This window comes from Lampetra fluviatilis, chromosome 8, assembly GCF_964198595.1.
Source record: "Lampetra fluviatilis chromosome 8, kcLamFluv1.1, whole genome shotgun sequence".
NCBI lineage: Eukaryota > Metazoa > Chordata > Hyperoartia > Petromyzontiformes > Petromyzontidae > Lampetra > Lampetra fluviatilis.
The window spans coordinates 6,210,854-6,233,432 of NC_136282.1; the positions used below are offsets into that span (position 1 = coordinate 6,210,854).

The 22,579-nt window shown below is 42.8% G+C and overlaps 1 long non-coding RNA gene across 1 annotated transcript; it reads left to right on the forward strand.

Annotated features, from left to right (window-relative positions):
• Positions 1 to 239: 239 nt before the first annotated feature.
• Positions 240 to 7,340, forward strand: LOC144933719 (uncharacterized). Its single transcript, XR_013637085.1, has 3 exons — positions 240 to 367; positions 4,633 to 4,691; positions 7,316 to 7,340. It is a non-coding gene; the product is annotated as an uncharacterized LOC144933719 (long non-coding RNA).
• The last annotated feature ends 15,239 nt before the right edge of the window (positions 7,341 to 22,579 follow it).

Genomic DNA, 22,579 nt, shown 5'->3' on the forward strand with positions numbered 1-22,579 from the left:
AGCTCTCCTGTTGCTTCCGGTCTTAAATAGAGCAGCATCAGGGTGACGTCATCATTTAATTAAATTCAACCTATATTATGAATAATATTGGTCGCGAAAACCTACGTGTTACACTACACTACTGTATACACTACTATACACTACCCCACTATACTACATTGAGAACCTCATTTTTTTTCGAATTGCTTGTTGTGTTTAGTTCGTTGTCCTTTCCCCCGCACCTCCGATAAGCATGGTTGGCTACGTACGGTGCAGAAGAAGTTCAGCATACAGTCCGTATGGAGCCAGAGTTGCCCGGCTGCGGAGGAACCCAGCGTGGCCACGCGTGTCTCAGCTCGTCCACGAACCCAGAGAACAAAGCGCACAGGTATCCCCAGTGGTGCTCCCCTGCTGTTCGTACACCTGTAAACCACTGCACGAGGCCAAGCGATAGAGATTTGTAATGCTTTTTTATGTTAAACTTTCGCTTATAATTGCCCTTGTGAGCACATTCTCAAAGGTTATTTTAACGCAATTTTTTTTATCATAATGCGGTGTTCTTCGAGCACACAACTACCACGTTATTGGAGAACCGACTATTTATGCATTTATTAACTCCACTCAACCGGGAAGTTTTAACCTCTGTACACCCCACAGATTCCTCTTTAGGACCCACCTCCTTGCTCCTTAGGCCCACCCCTTCCTGTTTCAACTCTAATGCGCCTTTCCTTTTTAGGTCCACCCCTTTTCCTTTGGGGCCCGCCTCCTTCCTCTGGACACGGGGAGGAGGGGGGTTGGGTTAGTGGTGGGCGGAGGTCAGTAATGGTAGGGATTCAGATGGCTTAAACTTAATTTGGAGCTTAAACTTAATCTGGAAAGAACCAAAGAGTAATTCAGATGGCTTCTCAACGGCCAAAATTGCTCTTTAGAGCAGCAATATAAACAATTTCCTGCGGAAAGAGCTGGTAGGAACCTTGGGTTGCTCGGTCAATGGCCAGGGTCAACGGCGGCGTGGTGTATTCCGCAAATATGCCCGACTGTGAGGGCGGCCACAAGCCGGCGTGAGTAGGTTAAACGTTGAGTTTTAGAAGGGCACCACCGGGTGACCAACCCCTCCCCACCCAGCCCCACCCCTCCCATCCACCACCCAGCCCCACCCTCCCCACCCAGCCCCTCCCCACCCTCCCCACTCAGCCCCTCCCCACCCTCCCCACCCAGGCCCTCCCCACCCACCCCTCTCCACCCAGCCCCACCCCTCCCATTTTTGGATCCACGACGGACGGACGGACACAATAATCCCCTGTGGGCTGGTGTAACCAGGAGGTTCCTACCAGTATAACAGATTGTATGTGATTAAGGCCAACCTATTACGGTACACCACGATGCGCACTGAGAAGTCTGCATTCCAAGCAGATGTAATGTAGTGGCCTGCGTTAGCTAAAGGGTGGGTTCTGGCTGATTTCCCTTCCCAAACGATTGCACAGCGTATTTACAAGCAATCGGTTTAAACATAAAACTTAGCCCCTTAATTCCCACCGACTGCATTGCAATTGTACCGAGTCGCGTTCATAATGAGTGTAACACTACTGGCTGGACAGGTTTATTCAAAATCGCTTTCAGCTGTGCTGGGAGGTTTAAAAGCAAATGAAAAACAAAAACATTCCACTAAGTGCATTTAAGATGTTACAAAGATGTAAGTCTTCCTTTCTACCGGGTTCACCTTAAAGACGAATGTGTACAGTATTGCCAAAGATCTGAAAGTAACATTTAAATGTAATATGTAAATAGTTAAAGATATAATTTGATTTTCATTTTTTTACAAGAAAAATATGGATAACTTAACTCAACAGGAAACCTGTATTTTTGTTTGAAAGTTTGTGGTGTGTGTGTTTTTTTAAGCTTGTCCCTTTGGCTGTGAGGTTGAAACACATTGGCTTATTCTTTGGGTCTTTCGGCAAAGCTTTGGCTTAATCTTGCAAATTATTGTCACGTGGTCTTCAACATTTTCCAAAAGATAACACCGTGGAAATAATACAACTCTACACAAACCACTGAACAGCTATGCGACTCACTGAACTGGATGCAACTGCCCTTTAATGTACATCACATGCATGTACAGGGCTTAATTGCAGCCGGGTCTGACCAGGTTGGGAACCTGGAACATATTTCCGCACCTAGCACACCACACATCCAGTCCAGCTCTCACTATGGCTGTGGCTACGAGCCATGCGCCTCCTCCGGTCGACAAGTTACACGGGAAATATTAAACGAGAAATTAAACTTCACCGCATAACCAGCTGGATGATATGCAATTCGTCTCGGGAATTGCTATTCATCTACATTAAAATGACATTTGACCGACTTGGCTACGCAGCAATGAAATTAATTAATCTAAAATATGAAGGGGGAAAAAACGCCGATTTCCGCAGCACTGTAAAGCAACCGGTATGATTAAAGGGGTAGAGACATCAAAAAAGGCCGACTAACCCAAAGTTCAGTTGAGGTTACGACTACCTCTGCGCTGTGACAGCGCTACATTATTCATCGTGCGCGATCGCTTCGCCCCTTCTCAACATTCGAGTCTTTCCCTCTCGTTCCCCTTCACGCACTCGCACCGCGATGTCACCCACTAAAACTCGGGAGGCGGAATGTTTATGCTCAACCGCAAAAAAAATCACCCCCACAGGCCCCGGGGAGCATCCATCAACTTGCGCCGTTCATCATTTGGTTAATAAGTCCCAGGTGGATTGCACACCACGCGCGCACGTGCACACACACGCGCGCCCGTGTCTTGCGCCGCCCTTTGCGGGATGTGCCACTGTTGCTGCGGGGTTGTTGTTGTTGTTTTTGTTGTTGTTGTTGTTGTCTGTGCAACACGCGCCTCTCGCGTGCTCCGGCGAGGGTTCGCGTGCTCTCAATATGCGAGCGCTCAGATTGAAGTGCTCGTTTGAATGTCGATTGAAGATGCGCGCGCGCATGTGGATTCCTTAAAATTGTTGTAATTATTGTCCTAATTACAAAAATAAATGATAATTTATTCTAAACAATTGCCAGCATTCGCGTGCGCCCATCATAATTTGGGGCGGCCGAACGGTTTTGCTTTGCGTATGCAACGTGTTTGCTTTTAAATCTCGGGTAACGGGTTGGTGAATTTGGTCGCAGTAAATTTGGAATAAATTACAATAGGCCGAGATAGACTACAACGAATTAGGAGCAACGGGGACTCCACAGACAGTATCGACTCTTATCTCCAGGGCATGCTCTCGCCAGATTGCCAAACACTATCTGCTCAAAATACAAAAAAACACACTCTGCCGAGACGAGAATCAACCTCTGGATATCAAGGGGTCATCTTCAAACGACCTTTCCGTATTTGAACTATTTTCAAGTGTGCACCTCTGTTATTTAAATGCATGCGAGTCTATGGGTCTGCTTGCCTTGCATTATCTGGCCTGCATGTGCCGCATTTGCATATACAGTCACTGAAATGAAAAAAGCTCCAAAAATTGATCTCTGGCTCACTCAACTCACAGCCAAACGTTGCTTGGAATATGATCACTGTCTTAAACATAACACCCTGTTTTACAAACGTTGTGCCTATCTATGAGGCGGTCTTAAACAAAGCTAGGTGGTGCTATATATGGTTAGTAGTTGAGTTTTCATGTATTTGATTTGTTGCACGCATGATCCCGTTTAGCCGATCGCCCGGCCTTGTCGCACGGGAGATCCTTAGTGGGTGTGAGCACAGCAGCTAAAACAAAAGATAAAAAAAAATATCGACATTGCAGAGCACGTGTACAGGGTGCTTGCTAATGAAGCCAATAAGTTCTAACTCCAGTCTGATATCTACTCAACCTTTCATTCCCCGAGGGTCCACCAAACGAATACCACTTTGTAGGAAGTAAACAGTTGCATTATTATGGATAAAGCACGTTCTGCCACGGCAATATGGAATTTCTATCACGTATATTCTTAGGTTTTTTTCGGTAAAGTCACGTAGGTGAAAAATTAAAATTCCACCTGAAGACGGAAGCTTGTGTTGCCTCCGAAACGTCGTGATTTTTATTTTATATTTATTTTACTTTTATTAATTTAAAATTTTCACCTACGTGACTTTACCGAAAAAACCTAAGAATATGAATCCTTGCAGTCACGAAAGCTTCAAATCTAGAATTCTATCACTTAATCAGGGCCCCCAATACTGTAAATAAGTACCAATATATTGTCTGCTTGAGCATAAATACATTTTGACTTTTTTTTTTCAGTCCCTGAACCCAGGCCAGATATTTCACTTGTTTGGTACCACCTAAGGTGATGCAACTTTAGCGGTTCCAATTTCTTAATGTGACCAACGACAGTTGTGTGCGTTATCAAACAATTCAAACGTATTCAACCGTATAAATACAGCGGTGCGACTACAGTTTGTGTTGCTACCGTGTGTTCATGACGATTGTGGCAAAGTATGGCAGGTCCTCTGTGTGTCCATACCACTGTCAACAGAGGTTTTGTGCTTGGACTGCCACTCGCGCTTGGGGCTTTATAAGGTTGTTTCACTGTGCACACCATATGTACGAAGTGCTTTACACGTCGCATGCAAGTTGTGGTTGTAAAGGCACAAGTTGAGTTAGACGTGTTTCTATTGGCGATACACAGGAGATGGCGTGACAAACAACGTTTATGGCGACAACTGTAGCTGAAACGGACAGAAACAGGTACAGTAAATTACTTTTTGACTAAAATCTAAAAAAGCAATAAAGCGGTAGAAACGCGGGTTACATTTTCTATATTTTTTCCAAACAAAAAAAGCGAAAAAATAAAAAGGAAAAAAAAATGGTAGAAGCATGGATTACATTTACTTCGTAAACCTTACAAGAATATACGATTGCATGCATTTTTTTTATGACCATCACACACTCAATGTCCTAACTGAACATCGATTAAACAAAGTCTTTCCACGGGTGTTTTCTTGGTTAATAAAACTGATGGACCTCAGCGTGCGTATTATAGACTGCTTGGTAACTTTTGGAGCAACAAAACTTTTTAAAATGTGGTTCAAATTTGGGCAGGAGATTTACTTGACAACAGACAAACATCAGAGAGTTGGCCTTTGCTTCGGAATGTTGTACACTTCAGATTAATGTGCCATTTGCATTTGAACAATGGCACTTAAAAAGGTTATTTGATATTTAAAAGGCACATGACAAAAAAATGCAGTTTACCTCCGAATGGAGATATATTAATAAATAACTCCAATGGTAATTCTTGGTTCTTTCGGTAAAGTCACGTAGAAGGGAAATAGTAAAAATAAAAATAAAATTCTCACGACGTTTCGGCCACAACGCAAGCAGCCGTCCTCAGGTGAAGAAACAGAGCTGTCGGAAAGACAGCGTCCTAATGTCTTCCGTCAGCTCTGTTTCTTCACCTGATGACGGCTGCTTGCGTTGCGGCCGAAACGTCGTGAGAATTGTATTTTATTATGTTTAATTTTTATTATTTTATTATTTCCCTTCTACGTGACTTTACCGAAAGAACCAAGAATATGAATCTCTGCAGTCAAGAAAGCTTTAAATCGAAATTTAACTCCAATTGTGCTTGATCAAAATGTTTTAATCTTCAAAGATCTTCGTTTATTGTTACAAATTGGACATATTTTAATCATACTCTTAGGTTTTTTCGGTAAAGTCACGTAGGTAAAACATTAAAATTAATAAAAGTAAAATAAAATACAAATTCACGACGTTTCGGAGGCAACACAAGCTTCCGTCTTCAGGTGGAACCGTCACAGCCACGACAGCTGTATCAAGTAAATGAGATATTTCAGGAGCTACCACTCCGTTTATATATTGGTTGGAGAGGGGGGGGGGGGCAAGTACAGCACACTTTTTATTCATATGGTAAGGTGAGGCTTAAGAGGGTGAGCCTTTGTTATGGAGAGGTACGGTTTGTGACTCAACCTGCGAAAACAACTGAACATGGTAAACCTGTAATAGTTGTCTGTCAAATAAGATTGGCCAAATAAGTGTAGTAAATCTTTTTTGCATGGTTAATCACATCTTTCCAATGATTACTCAGTTTGTAACCATCATCACGGTTGAAATTATGTCTGTGTTTGTATATTTTTATCGTTTCTCCTATACGAGGCTTCGTGTTGAGGTGGCTGTATCACTCGTAAGTCAGGGCTCTGAGCTGGCATCGCTGAGATCCTGATTTTAGTTCCCAAGTCTTGCAAGTTGATGGTCTCAGCCCTGTAACCAATGACAACCACAATGATACGTTTGCATTTGTACTTAACTTGGCTACATTTCAGTACTAGGAATAGCAAAGCATCATATTAACTTGTGCAGCAAAATCATAGCAGAGAGTATGGGCAAGTGTGGCCTCTACTGTTTAATGTATCAATGGGCATATTGAAGGATTTTTAGTTAAAATTGTGAAATATATCTTCCAATGCCACTTTATAACTCACAGGGCGCTCTGCTCTGTAAGGTTACAAAAATAAATATATTTAATCTCATGACATGATGTTAACTGCACAATTGGAATACATTGGGAATAAGACCAATGCATGTTTAAAATAAAAAAATGTATACATTGGCAAGTGCATGTGTGAAATTCACCATAAACTTCAGATATGCAACATCCAATGAGAAGAGGGACGTCCAATATTTAAAACTCTTGTACTTGAATCTGTGCAGCTGAAATCCACCTAATCCTGCCTTCAATTTGCCCATCCTCTGAACTGGCATTATCCCTCCTAAGCCAGTTCTCCCCGGCAATGCCTTCCTGATTTGTTTGGTCAGGTGGCACTGTGGAAGAAACCTTGACCCGAAATCAAATCAGGAGTTCAAGTCTTCGGCCAAGAGTCGATTCTGTCAACCCTTAAGAGTCAAGCGAGGCATCAAGAGTGAGCGTTGCATGAAGACGTTAGCGCTCGCCATAAAAATGTGAAATTTTCACAAATATATCAGGACCACCAACAGATGCCCGAAAGCCCTACCCACCCCTGCGCAGGGAGACACTAAAACAAGAATCAAACGATCCTTCTGGACAATGTTCTACGGTACTTTTCACCAATACAATTTCAGAGCTCATAAGAAGAAAACAAAAAGATAACCAACGTTGGCATGCAATGTGCATTTTCTTCACGCAGCCACACCCGACGACTGGTCGTTGTAGAACATCTCGAGGAAGTCTTTTCTTGGAATAGGTATCGAGGTGTCTAGACGGCACGCTGATCAATTCGCGATCGCCGGGCTCTGCCGCGCGTGCGATGACAACACGATACGTTTGATGACACCACGGCACCCCCCCCCCCCCCACTTCGTTTCATCTGCAGTCAATTCGCGCACAGGACCGGCTGCACCATCGCAGGTACTGGCATCATTCCAGCTAGTAAAAAAAAACCGCACAATTTATTCCTGTGCATGCTCAGCCGCGCCAGCGCTGAAAGATCAAAGGGACGGCGCAGATTAAAGTTTGCTCTCTATTGCCTGTAAGTGGTTCTGGTGCGGCTCACTCATTTACAAACTGTAAATCATGTTTACAGAAACGCTCAGAAGAGAAAAAAACCACCTAACGATGGGGGAGCGCGTGTCTGTGGTCTTGCTTTTTAAATATACCACACTTGTATTTACAACAACAAATGGATTTCCACAAGATGTATGCACTGCTGTGTTGAACTTCTTTCGCACCGTACGTAGCCAACCGTGCTAATCGGAGGTACGGGGCAATGACGATGGTCAGAGGACCTGACTAGGACTGCTGTTACCTGTATCACTGCCGCTTTGGATAACAGACACAATTTAGATGGCCTTACGCCTTGAAAGCACCGAGCCTATGAGAGACATTGTTAGAGCATCACAGATTGAGTTGTGTCTCGTCCGTATTGCACATTGGGGGCCGTCCATAAATGACGTCACGCGATTTTTGACCCCCCCCCCCCCTCGTCACACGGCGTCACAAAAAGTCAGACCCCCCCCCTTCAAATATGACGTCACAAAGCTCTGCCCCCCCCCAAATAAAACATGCTTCAAATCGCTTTAAACTATTGTCATTGTAGTGCGTATTTAATGTGGCCCTGAACTCTGATGTTGTAGGAGAAAACATTCACTAACAAGTCTATTTAATTAAGTAGAACGTGTTGTCTATATTTATTTATAGTTGTGCATTTTGATGTGACGTCAAATTTCTCAACCCCCCCCCCCATCGTCACAAATGTATGACCCCCCCCCCCCCGCTATGTGCGTGACGTCATTTATGGACGGCCCCTGAATGCACAACCGTTCCCGTGGCGTTCCATGCCGCAGCAGCAAAGCTGTGGGCATCTTGCGCTCAACGCCATTCAGAATCTCCCGTGTGCCCGCGTGAAACCCGAGAAGGCTGCAGAGACGGGACGTGGAATGTAAAACTGCGAGACACGAGGAATCCACAGCAGTGGCGCGAGGCCCAAGGGGAATGCCACCATGCGCCCGGCTCTAAGCTCTCGAGATGCGCTCATAACATTGTTAAGTGGGTAAAAAATGAAATAAAAATTAATAAAAAATAAAACAATAAAATCACGACGTTTCGGAGGCAACACAAGCCTCCGTCATCAGGTGGGACCGTCACAGCCAGATTAGCTGCATCATTGATTTTATTGTTTTATTTTTTATTAATTTTAATTTAGTTTTTTACCTACGTGACTTTACCGAAAGAACTAAGAGTATCAATCCTTGCAGTCACGAAAGCCTCAAATCTGTAATTGTTAAGTGGCTTTTCTCCACGGAGGCGTGCGTGTTGTGAAGGTCTTGTGATGTTGCTCACGCAGATGTCAGAGCAATTGGTAGCAGATGAAGGGATTTCTGAGGTCCCCAATGGCAATGGTGCAACAATGGCTCATTTCATTGACCACCAGGAGTTGGGGTTGCTGGAGCCGTGAAGGTTCATGCACTCACCTCCCTCATGCCCAACCTACCTGCCCGCCCTCCCTTCGTGGCAATGAGGTACGGGTCACGCGACAATCTTTACAGAAGTTTAGTTTGTAATAATTGTTCACGTAGCGACGGGTTGTTCGATTTTTATTCTGCCAAGTTGCAAATTTCCGCCACATGCCCATTAAAGAATGCAGCGAAGTGAGTGGCGTTCGTGCGTGGGCTTCTCGCCTCCACGTTGACCCTGCGACTCTCACGCGAGGCACAGGTTGAAACGTGAGCACGCGGGCCGAGGTCTGAACACGGTGGGAGTGGTGGCGCTAGGCTAGGCTAGGCCTCCATGGTAATGTGCGCCCCTCTATTCGCTGGCCAATCATGGCCGAGCCAGCACAGGGCAATCACTGCTCGGGTGATTTTCCATTGGCTATTTCATGAACCAAACCGTGATACGTTAATCTCACGATATAAATCTGACCCGGGGCCAGAGGGCCGGGGGCATGGCTAATGACGGGTTCATTCCATTTGACATCAGTGAGGACACAACATCGCTGTTTACACCGCATCGCACGCTTTTGGATGAACTTCTGCAGCCGTCTGGATATTAGGAAGCCACTGGAGCTATGCACTTTTAAATCTAGATTGAAAACTAATTTCTTTAAAAACGCTTTTTGTGTTTAGTTTGATGTCCTTCCCCCGCACCTCCGATTAACACGGTCGGCTACGTACGGTGCGAACAAAGTTCAACATGCATACATCGCTGTTGTCGACATGCGTCTCGACTCACTCATTCCGTGTTTCGTCAGCGGCACGCCTCAGGTTCTGCAGTGGACAAAACCAAGATGGCGTCTCCCGAGCCGCTCTGCGACGGCTTGCCACAGCCCCTGCACGGCTCGGTTGTGCAGTGGAAAAAATGGGTTGGTGGACCGCTCTGGCCCAGCCCGGTGCCAGCACAGTTCACATTGGTCAAGGGAACAAGGCATGGAAGGTGCCACCAGCTACGTTGGACTTGTGTCAGTATCGCCTTGAGCTGCACTCGGGGGGCCCCCATACACAGGAAGTCCCCTGCACCTACAGAGTTTGTTGAATGTTGTTGGAGGAATGCTACTTTATACCACTGCATTTTGGGCCCTACAGAAGTGCATTCATGCATCCATGGATCTTGCCCATAATAACTGGGTATTCATGGAGCAGTGGTTTATGTGGCCACAAATTGACGACGAAGACTGAGAATTGTCGAAACAGATAAAGGGGTGAGTTGTTGAAACAAAATCATAGGAATACTACAGTGCCGGTTGTTGTGGTTGTGCTGTATCAACTCTTTCATGTGTGTTTTGGGCTGTACGATGTCCGACGTTTCGCTCCACATGCTGGGAGCCTCCTTGAGACGCCGGACATGATGCCGAACGACACGCGGTACAACCGCGAAACACGTGAATTCAATGTAATTTCCTTCCAGCGACTTAACCGATTTACCTTACCTACTTACATACTTCCATTGTTACAATTACCGACAGGTTATGAGTAAATGGCTTTTGATTACAATTAGTAATAGGCGGCGTTTTATATTGCGTGGCGAAATGAGAAGGTTTGACCGCGTGAGCCTCAACCGCGTGAGAATGATGGCTGCGTTAGCCCCAGCGGTGCTTCTTTGTGGGACAGGGCAAGCTCCCTGTTGTTTTGGCAGCCGTGAGTTCGACCCGGGGGGAAAAAAAGAACGCGCACTTTTGTGTTTGTGAAAACACCCGAAGGTCTCCGTGGCGCTACTCCTCCGACAGGAAACGTCTTGAGACTAAGGGAGCAGGCAGCCGAATAAAGACAAAGGTGCCCCATATAGCCTTCGGCAGGCTGTTAGGGGCAAGTGCTGCTCGAGAAAGCCAGCAGCATTCACTCACATCGCTCTCCACTGATGAAATTAGATCCCCGAGAAAACTTCCGTCGTGGACAAAAATACTTAAAACATATAAAACAAACAATCCTTTTAAGAAATCAAAATAAATCAATGTTTTGTTTATTTAATGTTTGACCGGTATTGTGGCAGAGTGCCGGCCTGTCTCGTAATCGTGAGATCGATTCCTGGTTGGTAGTTGAAGCTGAATCCACCACAATCCCCTGGGATTGTCCACCCTCTCTGCTCAATGAGAAGTCAACAGTGGGTGTCCTCGAGAGAAAATGATCCCTGCTTCAAAACTGCCAAAACAAATGAGCAGCACCCAATTTCACCTTGAGCATGGATTCACACTTTTATATTTTCTTTACAACACTGAAAACTAAATTAAAGTGATCATTTACGACTAAATCTATTGCCAAAGGTCAAAGTTTAACGAGTCGGTGAGAGCAATGAGGATAAACATTTTTTCCAATCATCACCTTCACGTTTAAGTCAACGTTTATTCAGGTGCTGCTTATTTCACTTTTACAAGTGCATCTCGTTTGCTGTTTAAAAGCCGAGACCGATTTAGGGCTAGTGAATTTGTTTGGCATTCTGATCAATGTGCGTGTTCCCTAAATGATAAACATCTCCGAATCGTCGTAATCGTAGTGCTCAGGCTTTGTATACAACCATGAACTTGCAGAAGTGCACTTCGTTAGAGCTTTGCTCAGTCACTTCGAAGCTAAGTCTAGCTGTAGTTCTTTCATAAAACCATGTCCTTGCAATTCAATTATTTTTTTTCAATTTGTTTTCCAAACATTCCTTAAGACAAGGCTGACCATGGTAATTAGTAATTACAATTCATGCATCATTTCCATGGAAGAGTGTTACACAACAATAACATTGGAAAGGTCCTTATCTCCACATCATTAATATTCCTGCATTATTTCTCTGGAAGAATAATACACGACAAAATACGATTACGTTTTGATTTTATTTTATTGGCATGTCATCATCATCCAAGCTCCATCCACTGCTGGATGAAAGCCTCTCCAAGTCCCCACCTTTTGTCCCGTGTATTTGACACTAAACACCCTGCACAACCTTGTCAACGAGCTTCTCCCTCTGAAACGAATATTATCCCTGTTAAACGTTTTACTGGTAGGAACCTCCTGATTACACCAGCCCACAGGGGATTATTGTGTCCGTCCGTCGTGCATCCAAAAATGGGAGGGGAGGGTGGGGAGGGGCTGGGTGGGAGGGGCTGCTCACCCCGTGGTGCCCTTATAAAACTCAACGTTTAACCTACTCACGCCGGCTTGTGCCCGCCCTCACAGTCGGCCATATTTGCGGAATACACCACGCCGCCGTTGACCCTGGCCATTGACCGAGCAACCCAACGTTCCTACCAGCTCCCTCCGCAGGAATGTGTTAATTAAACAATATATGTATTTAAATATCATAACTCAAGAGAGTACTTATAATTGTATTTACGACGCTCTCCAGAATAAACTCAACACTATGTTATGATGATTGGGGAATATTACAATTACGCTATAAAATGTAAATTGAGCCCAAGTGGAATCTGTACGTTGATTGTTGAGCTTTGTAGTCAATTCATGTTGCAGTATTTGTGACTGTGATATGCTGTATTGCATTGCTCTGCCGTTATATGTCTTGTATTTACTGTATTTGCCTCGGGGCTCTATAAAACTCCATATAGAAATCATGCTAACCGATACAAACCCTGTACAAATGTCTGCAATGTGTTTTAGTGGTTGAGCATTGGCACTTTTGTATAGAATTGTACAAGCCATGCAAACACAGCGAGGAAAATGGATTCGATAATTGTGAAGATAATTCTGCTAATGACGGTGGTATTGATGGTCACGTTGATGATGATGATAATGATGGTAATTATGATATTCAACATTCTCATTACTCTCCTTGGGTAAGATGTTGCTACTATAAAGGAAGAGGCTGCCTGTGTATCTTACCTGCTGGCAGAGGTGGGACAAAGTCATTGTTATGCAAGTCCAAGTCGAGTCGCAAGTCATCAAATTCATGACTCGAGTCTGACTCGAGTCCAAGTCACATGACTCGAGTCCACATCTCATAGGTGGGACAAAGTCATTGTTATGCAAGTCCAAGTCGAGTCGCAAGTCATCAAATTCATGACTCGAGTCCAAGTCACATGACTCGAGTCCACACCTCTGCCTGCTGGCCTTGTATTTTGCTCTCTGTTCAGTGCCCTTGTCATCATGCCCCTTGTGCTCACCACAATAACCTGGTATCAACCGAGACCTTCAGATTCACCGCACTGTTAAAAAAGTATATACAATTTACAATTTAAAATAACTTTCACATCTTTGTCAATCAACTGCCGGATACAGCCCTCCCCATGTAGCATCGTTTCTAGATGTTATTCGACCATACTTCACCCACGCTGGTCAATGCGGGTTGGTAAATACGGTAACGCCAGGACGGGTACCAAACAAACATCACTCTCAGCTGTGTCCCAAAAAAAAATCGAGATTAGGTAACCATATTCTTAGGTTTTTTCGGTAAAGTCACGTAGGTAAAACATAAAAATTAATACACGTAAAATAAAATAAAAATCACGACGTTTTGGAGGCAACACAAGCTTCCGTCTTAAGGTGGAACCATCACAGCCACGACAGCTGTATCAAGTAAATAAGAGATTACAAGAGCTACCACTCCGTATATATAATGGTTGGTTAATAAAAAGTGTGCCGTACTTGGCCCTTCCCCTCTCCAACCATTATATATACGGAGTGGTAGCTCTTGCAATCTCTCATTTACTTGATACAGCTGTCGTGGCTGTGACGGTTCCACCTGAAGACGGAAGCTTGTGTTGCCTCCGAAACGTCGTGATTTTTATTTTATTTTACTTTTACAGTATTAATTTTAATGTTTCACCTACGTGACTTTACCGAAAAAACCCTAAGAATATGAATCCTTGCAGTCACGAAAGCTTCAAATCGAGAATTAGGTAACCAGTGTCTGTATGAAAGGCCTTGTCCGTTAAACCTGGAAAACACAAGACTTGTGCTGCCAGGCAAGACACTTCCTCCGCGAGACGAGACGCTTAGAAGGCCGGAAGGGCTGCCCGTGGAGCCAGGGACTTCCTCTCGCTGATTTGTGGGTCCGTAAAGACGTCTCGAGAGCAAACAAACATCGCCACGCGAGCGAGCGAGCGAACGAGCGCCGTGCGTGTAAGAGTCGAGGACAAGCAGGCCCGCTCATAGCGCACGCAACCGAAGCAGTGGCACAAACCGTAACCAGGCAATGTACACGACGACACGCGTCTCTCTCTCTCTCTCGCCGTCGAGGCAGGGATGCGGTGTGAAGTGCAGAGATGTGAATGCTTAGCAGCTACATTTAATGCGGTTGGATCGGTTACCGGTCAAAAAAAAACCAGACGTAATATTTCAATTTCGATTCAAAGCTTTCGTGACTGCAGGGATTCATCTTCTTGGTTCTTTCGGTAAAGTCACGTAGAAAGGAAATAATAAAATAATAAAAATAAAACATAAAACAAATATTCTCACGACGTTTCGGCCACAACGCAAGAAGCCGTCCTCAGGTGAAGAACATAATCATTCAGACGCTGTCTTTTCGACAGACCTGTTCTTCACCTGAGGACGGCTGCTTGCGTTGTGGCCGAAACGTCGTGAGAATTATTTTATTATGTTTTATTTTTATTATTTTATTACTTCCCTTCTATGTGACTTTACCGAAAGAACCAAGAAGAGACATAATATTTGTATGTATTCATAATCAACGTTTTTGGGTTAGAACGCGTTATTTATAAATGTGTCGTAACCCTCCAACACCCGACACTGCCAATCAGCAAAAAAAAGTGTCACGTTGACAAAAGACAAATAGTTCACTGCTTTAGCCCACCGGTGTGTTGAAGCGTGAAACCACAACATTCACAATTTTTGAGTACGTTGATTATGAATAATATTGGTCGCGAAAGCCTACGTGTTAAATTTGTATGTATGTTCTCAATGTGGGTATAGTGGTGTAGTGTATAGTAGTGTATACATTAGTGTAGTGTATAGTATGTAGTGTATAGTAGTGTGTACGTATTTTGAACTTCTTTCGCACCGTACGTTGCCAACCGCGCTTATCAGAGGTGCGGGGGAAGGACAACAAACTAAACGAGAAGTTGGAAAGAAATTGGTTCTGATTGTAGTATAGTGGTGTCGTGTTTAGTGGTGTAGTGTATAGTGCACTGCATAGTAGTGTAGTGTCTAGTGTATAGTAGTGTGTATGAATTGTACTTTGAACTTCTTTCGCACAATACATAGCCAACTGTGCTACTCGGAGATGCCGGGAAAGACAATAAACTCAACACAAAAATCAGTTATAAAAATTAACGTAGATTTAAAAGTGCATTGCTTCAATGGCCTCATAATATCGTAAGAGCGTTCCAGACGGCCACATCAAGTTTCAAGTTTCATTTATTAGGTATAGCCCTGTGAGCCATTCGGCTCTTGAATCGAGTGCAACCGCAACAAACAAAAAAACAAAACATGAACAAGAAAACATCTTAAAGTGACTAAGTGCAAACAGAAAATCCAAGAAAAGACAGCAAAATATTGCAGAAAAAGCACCGTACACCAACACTGTATGCAAAAATCCCAGTGGGATGCAAGTCAAACAACAACAACAACAACCACAAGACAACATAAGCGCATCTGAGAGCGCACGATGCGATGACCGTTTTTGTTCGATGAATATTTATATTGCTCAAGTATGATGTTGGACTGCTCTGCAGACTGTGTGGTGTATCATTTACCAAATGTTAAACAAGTTGCGTAGGCACGTCAGCAGATGAAAGACCCCTCCACAAGTGCGGAATTTTCATTACTGGTTCAAGTCTGCAATTACCAATGCTTATTTAAGCACACGCACCCTTTGACTATTGGATGATGGAAAATAAACACTAGGGCCTCGATACGTCTGTTGATGGCACTAAAACACAATTTATGTAATTAAATCCCATCATTAATGGAACCAAGTGACAGTGGATCAACCTTTATGGCCCATAACTACGATGTACAACATTAAGTGAACCTTCACCAAATATATGCATTGCACAGATTGTGTCTGGAGCATTTGGAGATTGGTTTATTCTTGATGTAACCCAGGTGACCATTGCACAATAGGCGATGGCTGAAATATATTTCCACGTGATAAGCCACTTCGTTGAGCTATCATTTGTTGCCAGGTCACTTCAGAAAAATAAGCTAATACCTCAGTGTGCTTTACCTGGTAATTTTTTTTTACATTTTTGTTGTGTGATTTGCTTATGTTTCCTCTACCTTGCATTCTTATCGTGTGATTGTATTGTTTGTTGTTGTATCTTCCCGACTCGTCCCTATTGGACATCTGTGAATACGGATTTCTCCAATACAGGATAAATAAAGATTCTGATTCTGACTCAATTGGGTTATTTCCTCTCCTGGTTACATCGAAAATACAGCTGCGGGAGGCTTTCACAAGTGCATTGATGACCACCATTCTGTCGGCTATGGCTTTGCTTGTTTGATATGGTTACAAAATACCTAAAATTCCATAGAGGCAGGCATCTGATTTACAGTTACGTAACGATGCTCAGTCAAATGGATCTCAGTAGACTTCGGTGTTGTTGAGTGAAGAGGCGTTCCAGCAAGTTGGAACATGTTGGGGCATAAAGAGAAGCATATAAATATGGGCTTAAAAATAAATGCGTCTAATTATGTTTTGTAAGCTTTGGAGCTGGGAGTCTGTGGGGCAAACGGGAATGAAACCACACGCCGTCCTTTTCGCTTCTATTAATCGCTCCGTTAGGTAAGAGATTGCTAATTATTATGTAAAGATTCAGTCTTGGTAAGAATGCTGCGAGCAAAACTGTTGTGTCGTCATTATGTACGTATGTATGTTGAACTTCTTTCGCACCGTACGTATCCAACCGTGCTAATCGAAGGCGTGGAGGAAGGACAATAAATTAAACGCAAAAAAGCAGTTCTCAAGAAATTCTTTTTAAATCTAGATTTAACCGTGCATAGCTCCAGTGGCCTCCTAATATTGGAAGGAAGAGCGTTCCAGACGGCCGCAGAAGCGCATCTGAAAGCGCGCGATGCAGTGGCCGTCTTTGTTCGATGGCCAGCCAAAAGTAGCTGTGTGGAGATTTAAGTGCACAGCAGGGATACTCCACTGACTTGAATTTGCAAATATAATTTTCAGTAATGGTTACCCCCCCTTAATAAGCTGATTTGATATTGTTTACCCAGGAAAAATATTTGATTGATGGCCCAAATTTGATTTTCCCGAAAAGTGTTCGTAGAATTAACGACCGCATAAAAATTGTGCATAACACTAAAACTTCATTCAGATAGGTATGAAACCTACCACCTCATTTGCATGCAGGTTTGTGCCTCATGCAGCTAATAGCTGCATCTACATTAACTCCAAACTGCTGCAGCTGCAGGTGACAATGATCCACCTTCCTGAAAATAATTATATTGTGATGAAGTATCGTTGAAGACTAATTGTGATTCCATATAGCTAGATACATTTTCCTGGAGATGATGCTGAAAACACATTTATTGAACAAAGTGTCTCTCTCTTTCTCACCGTCAAGATATTGCAATCTTTAGTGTCTTGTGTTTAATCTTTTGAGTACTGCAGTACGATGTGTCTGACAGCACCAAGGTGGCTCAGAATTATCTCTTAAGTGCTTGATTGGGTCATCACCCACCACAGGGGTGAATGTGAACTGGTGTAGTAGCACTGTTGTCAACATTTATGTGAAACTCTTAACTAAAGCCTTGTTTTTCTAGGTCATTGAACAACCCAAGATCCATCACATCCATCATGCCCGGGCCACATTCACTCACTTCCAAGGGCTCGGAAGCTGTGTACGTTACAATCAACAATTAGTTGTAACGTAAATTATTTAAATAACCAACACGCTTGATTTCACTGACTTTTGGCGTATTGCTTCTATGTGTTTCGTCAATTATGTTGCCGTGGTGTCAGAGATGTGAACTTAGTCAATGCAGCATGTTAGCTACAGTTTCTGTCTGTATACACGTTAAACACTGATGCCCTGCAACACTTTAGTTATCAAACCACCGCAGTTGTATTCTTAACTACTACGTGAATATTCATTTTTTTGCGTGTCGTACATGGGTGTTGTGTGTGTGGCAATTAAGCCTTACCATTTCTATAACAACATTTTTGGGGGCCTAGTAATCGTGTCGTGGTTAATGCACTCTTGTTTGAACCTGTTTATCTGATATTGATTCCTGCCCACAGCTCATATCAGTGGCGAGTGATATCTTGTGCAGCCAGCGTGGTGAAATATGGTCAAACACCCCCCCAAGGCTGATGCGGCGTTGAGAGGCCTTCATCCAACAGTGAATGGAAAAACTGCTGTAAAATTTTAAAAGTTAATTTCATATATACACACGAAACATATTTACGTTTTAAGATGATGATATCTACTTTGCAAGGGATGACGAACAAAAAACGAAGCAACAGATACAACAATAAAATGCAAATACACAAGAGATAAAATATATATATATATAAACATGACGTTCAATAAAAGCAAAACATGCACACAACGTATGAAAAACATGAACGCTAAACGTCAAATAGAAATATTACAATAGAACAACTTACCTCGTTGCGCACGTAAATATGTTTTTTACACGGTTACATACTGTACGTGTTTACCAATCAGAGGTTCAATGTACGACATGGTTTTTAATCTACACCCGCTTTGAGCGATAAAACAAAACAAAATCTGTGTCGTACATTTGCCGTCGTGATCGTTGTGAGCACGGAGCACAGGCTCTAATGAGTTGATTAGGCAACGCAGTGGGATGCTTAGTCTATGGGACCGTTGTCAATTGTACAAATTAATGTTTTCTCGCCTGCTAATTTGCAAAATTGTATAAATCTCAGATAAAGCACGCATGCCCTCTGCTCGCGAGTAATTTGATGTGCAGTACTCTTCCAGACATCATGCGTATTTATTCACTTTGTGCTCTGTAGTAAGACTTGCTTGAAGGGCAATCTATTAATTAGTGTGAAATAAAGTGACTAACATCAGTACATTGATGTACGTTTTATTTTACCATGGCAATATTTGCTCATGATTTTGGAAATCTTTTTGGTGACCCCTGCTATGTATGGCAAGGTTTTTATTTGGTCCTCAGATGGTTATTTCTCAACGGTTGGGGCCATACATAGTAGGGGTCATGAAAAAAATTACCAAAATCATGAGCAAACACAAGATTCAGGTTCGATTTAACACAGTACATAAAATTCATGATCTGATCTCATCTGTGAAAGATGTGATCCCTGACATGCAATACCCCGGCGTCTACAAACTAAGCTGTGTCTGCGGCAGTTGTTACATTGGGGAAACTAAACGACATGTCTCGGACCGTTTTCGTGAACATGAGGCAGATCTGATCATTGTTTTAATGCGGTGGGCTCACACGAAATTGATTTCTCGAAGACGAAGGTACTTTGCAAACCCACTGGCTATCAACAAAGATTCGTTCATGAAGCCATCCACATATACAGACACAGACACAATTTCAACCGAGAAGATGGGTACAAACTGAGCAATTATTGGAAGGACGTTATCAACCAGGTTAAGTCAAAACTAACTGTGATGTTCCCATCCTAACCACCTTCCGATGTTAATTGTTATTTTCATCTCTCCGATTTTACATTAACAGGTTACATTTCTCACACTAACACAGCCACCTCCGCGCGCCGACCTAGAGGTTGCGGCTCTGCGATCTCCCATGAACATGCTAATCTCTCCCATTAACATGCTAATCTCTACCATTAACATGCTAATCTCTCACATTAACATGCTAATCTCTCCCATTAACATGCTAATCTCTCCCATTAACATGCTAATCTCTACCATTAACATGCTAATCTCTCACATTAACATGCTAATCTCTCACATTAACATAGCCACCTCAGCACGCTCGCCGTGGAGGCTGCTCACCGATCTTACATTAACATGCTAATTTTTACCTGGCAGCTTTTTAATTGGTGGAAAACCCACCACCATCGCGGTCTCTGCCCACCACTCATATTAACATTGGCTGCTGACATTTGGGCTACGCCCATTTCAAACCTTTATAAAACAGTTTGCCTTTAGAAGCTAACCCCCTTTTCCTGATGACGACCGCTTGTGTTGCGATCGAAACGTCGTGGTTTTTTGTTATTTTCTTTGAACCTATCTACGTGGCTTTACCGAAAGACCCAAAGAATATGAATTCCTGCAGTCACGAAAGCTTTAAGTCAAGACGTAACCGACCATCAATTTTTTTTACGAAAAAACACATGGGGAGGTACTGTCTATTTTGTGACATGAATCTTAATAATATATATTGGAGTCAAATGAGAGGACGAGACTGAAAATTTGTGGGTTGTTTTCTTTTTAAATAGGAAATCTAATCAAGATGATTGCTCCCTGGATGATGACGGCACCATAATAGCACGTGTTACGCAGGCATCTTGTAATGTCGCGGCGTGGGTAGCTAGGGCAGGTGCAATCAGTGCACGGCTCTTGCTAAAGACTGGGGACCGCACACACACGAAACAATGTACGTGTTGGTCCAGTCTGTGGAGATTAAGGTCCACGGTTCATGGGAAGCAATAAATATAGATATTGTTACGTATTTATTGCTCGTGTTGCGTGTGCGTACGTAAACGAGAGAATAAACATAAGATAAAGCACTGAATAACAACGTGGAAGAGAGAACAACATTTTGCATACAATTCATGGCAAACATTCCATCGCTTTATCATCCTCGGTATTATTTGTGAGCTTAAAACCGAAAGTTTAAACCAAGGGGGCTTCAGCTCACACTGCACCTGGCCGCGGCGCAGAGATGAAATGCGAGGGACTGTGGGTAGAGGTCGGGGTGAGGCTGGTGGCACGGGCCGACCCGTTGCGATCGCTACAAAAGGCCCTCTCTGCACGCGTTCGTGACCTGAGCCGTGCGGGAATGCCCAAAATTAGATGTTTTCACAGGTCAACAATTAGCTTGACCTGCGATAACGTTTGCTGCTTTATGGAGTGATACATTTTTTTAAGTGTACATTTGTTGTTTGCCACAGAACAAATGGCCCATTGTAGATGGAATCAATAAACTAAATACTGTCACTCAATAGGTGTGCCAAGCATTGAAATAGCTCTTCGATTGCCACCTTTATCCCGAATCTGCACGCGGAATTTGCACACGGTCATTATAGGGGACAGATGAACGTGATAATAGGGCACACTGCTTACATTTCCCGATGCTCCTCTGAGCTGCTGATGCATTGGCTACTTAATGAAGCTGGACAATTATTGACTAAACTGATTTACTCAACTCAAAACATTGTCATGGCATAATACATATGATCCATATGAATACAATTACAGTATACTGTATACTATCAGATTCAAATAAGGACATTTTCTTTGGGTCTTTCGGTAAAGAAACGTCGATAGGTTCAAAGAAAACAACAAAAAATAACAAAAAACTACGACGTTTCGATCGCAACACAAGCGATGACGACTGCTCGTGTTGCGATCGAAACGTATCTACGTGACTTTACCGAAAGACCCAAATAATATAAATTCCTGCAGTCACGAAAGTTTTAAGTCAAGATTTAATAAAGACATTGTAACAATTTGCGATTATTGCTCCTACCAAACGATTCAATTACGATATTAATTGTGTGTGGGCGATTCCACAATTAAATTAAATTAGTTTTAGACGTGGTGACAGCATTCAGTGCATTATGCATCATGTAAACTGGCTATATAAGATCACTGAAATAATCCGTTGCTCTGCAACAGCAAATAGGAGATAGCTGTCACTGTTATGTCTTTCTTACAATCCCGTATTCAGAGTACTATAAGTACAAAATTGTAGTTAATAAAATACCAAGATAATATGTATTGTCAGGTTTCTTTTTTAATATATATATTCAAGAATAGTCTGCCAAAACAATTACATTTAGAGGAGCACAGAATGAAAAGCTAGAGCAATTTTAAGTGTACCGTGTCAGCCTTCAGTATTCGTTACGCCCACCTCTTAGGTGTCGCTATCGTCTTTAGAACTTATTCCGCCGTTTCAATTAAATTTCAATTTGGCACACGGAAAATCCCGTTTAGCCAGTTATCCGGCTAGTTTTAATGGGAACGTGTCCGCAGCCAGTAACGATCGAGCCAGCTGAGAAATTCGAGGCATAGATTACATTTGTCAACAAAAAAAAACAAATTTTTTTCTGGCCTGGACTTTTGCAGGTGTTTTAGACTAATTTCAGGGTGCTGATTCCAAATCTGATCTCAGATTTGCTCTATCACATCTCATTTTATGCTATCGGCATACCCCATTTTCATTGATTTTACCCGAAATTAACTCTGTCACTTATGATTGCAAGTTGTTGCGAGTCAGTGACTGCTTTAGTCTTAAAATATGGTGCTGTATTTGTAGGATAGTGTGTTTATAATATCATTGTATGTAGATATCCACATTTATTTAATATTTTTCTTCTGCAGTTTTTATTGAAAATGCAATATTTCATATCTAAAAAACCTGACGTGATAGACAAAAACTGATGCCAGATTTGGAATCAGCACCCCAAAATTACATTAAGACCGTTGGAATACCTTATGCCAGAAAAAGTGTGTTGACCAGTGTCAATTTTCATCGTAGTATATGATTTAAAATGAATTAAAGCCATGGGCTTCATTAAAAATCTGATAAAATCAGGT